The 6,458-nt window shown below is 40.7% G+C and overlaps 1 long non-coding RNA gene across 1 annotated transcript; it reads left to right on the plus strand.

Moving 5' to 3' along the window:
• LOC117827166 lies at window positions 1-1,422 on the plus strand. Its single transcript, XR_004634156.1, has 2 exons — window positions 1-68; window positions 958-1,422. It is a non-coding gene; the product is annotated as an uncharacterized LOC117827166 (long non-coding RNA).
• The last annotated feature ends 5,036 nt before the right edge of the window (window positions 1,423-6,458 follow it).

The following is a 6,458-nucleotide window of genomic DNA, read 5'->3' on the forward strand; positions in this document are numbered from 1 at the left end:
AGTGTGGGTAGAGGAAGTGACCGTGGATGTAGACACAAATCAGCAAGAATTGTTCTGGTTCAAGAAAAGTAAGAAAGGTTGCAGCTGTTACACCAAATGAAACTTTTTATTAATTTCAGGTACTGTTGTTTATTGAGGAGAACTCATTCGCTCTATTCTTTATTAAATGGATTTCAAAAAAGTAGATGATCCCTGAAATTGATACGTTTCAATTCATTATTTAAATTATCTGGACGAGTAATTTGCTGTTAATGTGGGAAGTGCCACGTAACCAGTGGAGGATAATGGCCTACTTTACAGCAAAGGTAAATTTTTCTGCAGACTCCGCATGTATGGGGTAGATCAGAAGATCCTGTTATGATTTTTCAGGCTGTGTTGGAAAAAACATCCTCAGGTATGGAAATTAAGGACAGTACAGCAATGTCTCTGCTTGGTTATAATCCAAGCTTTCTCATCTGGTACTGACCAATCTCAGAACCCATCGGCAATCATCTGACTCAAATGTATGTCTTTGAGAACAATGGCCCACTTCCTTGTATTTCCTGTGTAGCCAGCGGTTAAGTATAAACAACTTGCAACCAAGACTTCCTTTTCTGTGTACTCCATTGATCAAAGTCCAGTTACCAACTTCAGAAGTCATCCAGTGTTCAGATCAAGGAAAATCAATATTGTACCATACCATATTGTATTGTCTTATTGTATTGTCTTATTGTATCATACCTAATCGCATTATATCGTATCATATCCTATGGTATAGTATCGTTTTGTTTTGTATTGCAATGTTATCTATTGTAATGTAATATACTGTATCGTAACACACTGAATTGACTAATGGTTTGGCAACGCCCGAATTGACAGCCAGATTTTGGGTGGTTGAGAAAAGCAAATTAAGAGTCTGAAGTAATCTTAGATCTCTGAAGGTTGTAACATTTTTCCCATGTTGACTTTTCTTCTAAGGACACTCCAGCAGCCTGAATATTTGCTGACACAGCAGGTCTGTACCGGTCCCGTGTTTGAAGGATAGTCTGTCTGACCACCGGGCCACCAACAACCACACCAGCATCAGCAGGATGACAGAACACAAGCTGAATCAAATCTGTCTCCACATGACTCCCCGTAACCGCTCGTACTGTACCATTACACAAACCTCATAATCGTTCTGATTTATGACCCTCATGTGACACTGTAGAGTTTGGCAGGTGGCCTACGCTGCTCCATCTTCAGCTTCCACCACAGAAAACACAAAGGCGTGCATTTAGATATCCCTGGGGTCTCAGGTCAGAGGGGACGTTAATGTAGCTGAGAGGACATGAAAAGCATTGAAGCCACAGACAGTAAGATTAATCCAACCACTCCAAAATGACGCTTCGCCCGGAGGGAAAGGAAGGATTATGGCAAAAAATAAAGTCAGTCTTTCCACCATCTTTCTCTCACTTGGTCATTTGATCCTGCTCTCTGTGTTGCTCTCTGTCTCTGTCTCTCTGTGAGGCAGACATGACATGAAGTGTTTATCCAGCATGCCAAATCACTGTTTATGCACCAAAACAAAGCAGGACGATGAAACAGCAGGGTAACGGATGCTAGATGCTAGCTACAATGGAACAAACCGGCCAACTGTTTTGATTAGAGGGCAACCCGATCCCGGCGAAGAATAAACAGAGAGAGCTGATTTTGTTTATTAAAAGACGAAGACAAACAGAGAAAGAGCAGTTTGTTGAGTGACAGCTTTTGAGTTCTGCTGTCTGGGAATTTCAAAAGGATTTAAACAAAGCAGGATCAAAATCACTTTTATCATGAAGCGGGATAAACACAGCAGAGTTTTTCTTGTTGACGCTGGTGCAGAGGCGGATTGAAAACGTAGAAATTTGCAACTTACTGGTTCAAAGACTATATGACATCACTAAGAGCCCGACTGGAAAGTGTCAGATGTGGGCAGAGAGAGAGAAGTGACACGCAGCAAAGCCTTTATGTTTTGTATTTCAGTTTTGGGCCTTCATGTTTTGTGAAGCAGGTTTTTAAAATTGGTTTACTTTATTGTCATAGGATTATTTTAGAATTATTACACACATTATTACATATACTGGTAAGTGCCCATTGCCATGACCAAACTGTGGATGTTGAGGTGATCAGCAACTTAACAACTCAGCTTGAACAGCTTATCAGATTTCAGCAGCTACGTTTCCTTTTTAAAAAGATGCGAAACTTTGCTATACGAAAAACTTAAAAACATCATCTGCTCAAAAACCATTTGAATTCTATTTAGCATTTTATATTTCCTGATGCTGTGGTCTCTCGATGGAGGTCTTGATGTCCTCTCTGACTCACCTTGATGCGTATGATCAAGTGTGGACTGATCAACATGTGATTAATGGTAGACTGATCCACGTGTAATCAAGTGTGGACTGATCCTCGTGTGATCAAGTGTGGACTGATCCACGTGTGATCAAGTGTGGACTGATCCACGTATGATCAATGGTAGACTGATCCACGTGTAATTAAGTGTGGACTGATCCACGTGTAATCAAGCGTGGACTGATCCCCGTTTGATCAATGGTAGACTGATCCACGTGTAATCAAGCGTGGACTGATCCACGTTTGATCAATGGTAGACTGATTCACGTGTGATCAATGGTAGACTGATCCACGTGTGATCAAGTGTGGACTGATCCACGTGTGATCAATGGTAGACTGATCCACGTGTGATTAAGTGTGGACTGATCCACGTGTGATCAAGTGTGGACGGATCCACGTGTGATCAAGTGTGGACGGATCCACGTGTGATCAAGTGTGGACGGATCCACGTGTGATCAAGTGTGGACTGATCCACGTGTGATCACGTGTAGACTGATCCACGTGTGATCAATGGTAGACTGATCCACGTGTGATCAATGGTAGACTGATCCACGTGTGATCAAGTGTGGACTGATCCACGTGTGATCAAGTGTGGACGGATCCACGTGTGATCAAGTGTGGACTGATCCACGTGTGATCACGTGTGGACTGATCCACGTGTGATCATGTGGACTGATCACACGTGTGATCTAGTGTTGACAGATTCACGTGTGATCAAGTGTGGACAGATCCACGTGCTCACAGGCTCCTGATCTACCTCTTCCTCTTTTGGTACTGGGTGCTTTGTGCTGCCATTATTAAGGAACAAATGCTATAGCTGCTATGTTGGATGAATGTGTTTAGGACTATCATGTTATTTGCTGTTTTGTTTGCTGAACTTGTTTGTGGTTATTAGTGCCATGTCTGGGCCTCCTTCCACAAGCTTTTAGCCAGGGTTTCCTTTTCACACTTCTTTGTGTTACTGTGTTTGTATGTGTTGTATTGTTATATTCTTTGATGTGTTAACAAAAAGAAAAATCACAGAACCTTGGTCTGTTCAGCTACATCCCAGCTTATTAAAACCAAAGTAGCACAGTCCATTAGTAATAGTACAGTCCCTAATAGGGTCTATGTTTGAGCCTTTGTCCGGACCTTTCACCAAAAACATTTGGCAAGTATTGGTTCCTGGTTGCAGCATGCCCACGTCACCTTAGTACATACAATGGGCTATGTGCAGAAATCCTATGGGTGTCAATAAAGGATAACTACATTTAGATGGACTTTACAAGTCTGTCATTACACTGTGAATATCAATATCAGCTTCCAAGCCGAGATTAAAGTTCTATTAAAACTTAAAATATTCTTCAGAAACTGATGTGTGCTATGTTATGTTTTCATTGGCAGCAATAGAGAAAGGGAACAATAGCCTTTCTTTAATCAATGATGTTTCTGTACCATATTTTTAAGCAGGCTACAGTGAGCAGCATCATGACATCCACAGTATAAGAGAAGGAGAGGATCAATAATACAATAAAGGTGCATTGAATGATATTTGTCCGCCTTAATTTACATGTCTAGTTTTTGATGCAGAAAAATCAAATGAGAACATCAGGAGGAAGAGTTAAAAAAATCTTTGATGTCACCTTAATGCCTCCTGTCACCACAGGATCAGAGCATAGTGCCAAAAGAGCCTCTTACATTTCCTAGTGCAGTAATTTGTTTTAGAGACTATAACACAGGTAGATACAGGACAAAGAGATAAGACTTCCTGCAGTGTCAACGAGGGTCACAAAAATCAACACAAAATATAAGTTATTTACAGTAGCTTTAAGTTACCTTAACAAGCCAAGTAGCTTAACGTTTTTTCACCTTATTCCAGTTTGATGCAACAATGTGCAAATTAAAAATGTGCTTAAAAACTGGTGGATGAAGATAACCTTAAGTCCCTATCTGATGAGCTTGACTGGTGCATTGTAGGTCTATGAAGATTGGACGTATGTTTAAGGATCAGGTGTCTCTGTGGAGCGATGCAAAGACTGGGGTTGTGGGCACCAGTGGGCCACTGAGGCTCACAGAGGAGCTGAGGCATACTCCAAAATGTAAACGTGCATGTCTTGCAGACTTATGCACCAAATAAGATGACTGATTCATGCATCTCCCAACATGCAGGAGCTATGTTTGACATGCAAAAGATAGCCTTTATTGTAAAAACACAGAAATATACCATAAAGGCAACACATACTGTACTGTGGCACATTAGATTAGCTGACCTTTGTTCTTATTCTGCTCCAAATGTTAAAGTTCTAAAGATTGTACCTATAAAGAGTATGTAATCGGCCCCTCTCGCTGATATTTATCATGTCCAATCAAATGTTTCCTGCCTCAGATAAATTGTTTTGTCTCCAAACTAACAACATGCCGCTTTATGAGTTTCAAAGTGCTGATTTTTCCAACTAGCATCGAGCCAGACTGCAGTCGTTGACAGAGGAACTCTAAAACTATGCCTGCGGTTTGTTTAATGTGGAAAAGTTGTGCCAATTTAAGGATCCTCTTTGGTTTCCCTCTTAAAGATCAAAGCATGTCAGCTAATCTATTTGACCGGGCCCTGCTGTCGCCACGACAACAAGATCACAGACAGGAAGCCTGTCCTTCCTTCATGGGCCCTTGTCATCAACAATGCACCCACTCAGCAGTGTCTGACTCCCTCATAAGTCACTGTGTGTGTGCATGCATGTCTGTTTGCATCTTTGGGTGCTTGTGTGTGTAATTTAACTCCCAAGGCACCAAAGTGTTCTCGTTTTCCACGTTAGTGTGCGTTGGTGGAAATCTTTTAGTCTTGGAGACACAAAATCTTTGCTACCCCTTCATTCATCCTCCAGTGTGTGTCTGCGCGTGTGTGTCTGTGTGCATGTGTGATGTAAGTGAGAGCATCAGGTTCTGCTTCAGTGACCCAGAAAACATCTTTAAAGACCGAGTACTGAGGACACTATGGAGCCCCCTGTGTTTGCCAAACTCATGATGAGGAACTAAGACTTTTTCTGTGGCTCACTGAAGAACAAAAGCATTCCAACATTATATCCTCACAGGCCTTCTTTAGAGATTTTTATTTGAGTCCTTGGTTTGCTTTAGAGGGTGTTGAAACAGAAAATATACCAATCCAACGCGAGCAGTATTCTTCAAATGAACCAGTTTGAGTTAAGAGTGGTTCAAACACATTTAAAGGCTAAAGTGTTTCACCTGCTAAAACATGAAGACACATTTTAGGAGCCAAATTCCAAGTTCTGGTTCAGGAGTGAAGAAAACCTCATTCAAAGTTATATCAACAATAATAGAAATAACTTAAACTCCTGCTCTGGAACATAAGCTGTATTCACACATTCACTGAACTCAAAGAAATGCCCTTAGTTTCTGAGGTGGGGTGCATGTGTCAAAGCAAACAGACTGTTCACCAGTATGTTGTTCTCCTCCCCATACCATCAGATGTTTATGCAGGTATATTGATGAGTCATGACACCACAGTTTGCTCTGATACGTTGACAACTATAGTAAGTGCAGCTGAAAAAAACATTCTGTTTATTTTACAGACTTCAACAAAATACAGTTACCATAAGGAAAAGAACAGTCAGGGGGGCGTGCACAGATTTTTGGGGTGGCCCAACTGCAGAACTGACTTATGGCGGGGGTGGCATTAAGTATGTGCACACACACCCATGAATGAATCACATTTGAAAAGCCCTTTGTATCTACTAATCATATCCACTTTAACGACCAACATATAAGAACAATAAGATTTTGTATTCCTGTGTAACATTTTTCAAACCTTAAAAAGCAACACAACAGAGTAGCAACTTATGAAACTTGCAACTTTAGGTCTTTGAGGATTCAAAAATCATGCTTGACCAAAGTCAAATCTTGAATTTTAATACAAATATTGGCACATTTTTGGTATAGAAATGTTTCTAATAAAAGTATTTTTGATAGTAAGATTATGTGAATAAGGTTGCTTGAAAATTTTAATAGCCGATTCCTCTTCTATGCACCTGTCTTATGAAATAGACAAAGTATTTCTCTTTGATTTAGAGAACCAACCAAAGGGAAGGAAGCTACTAGCAGCCTGATACAACAAA

Source organism: Notolabrus celidotus, chromosome 15 (assembly GCF_009762535.1).
Source record: "Notolabrus celidotus isolate fNotCel1 chromosome 15, fNotCel1.pri, whole genome shotgun sequence".
NCBI classification, from domain to species: domain Eukaryota; kingdom Metazoa; phylum Chordata; class Actinopteri; order Labriformes; family Labridae; genus Notolabrus; species Notolabrus celidotus.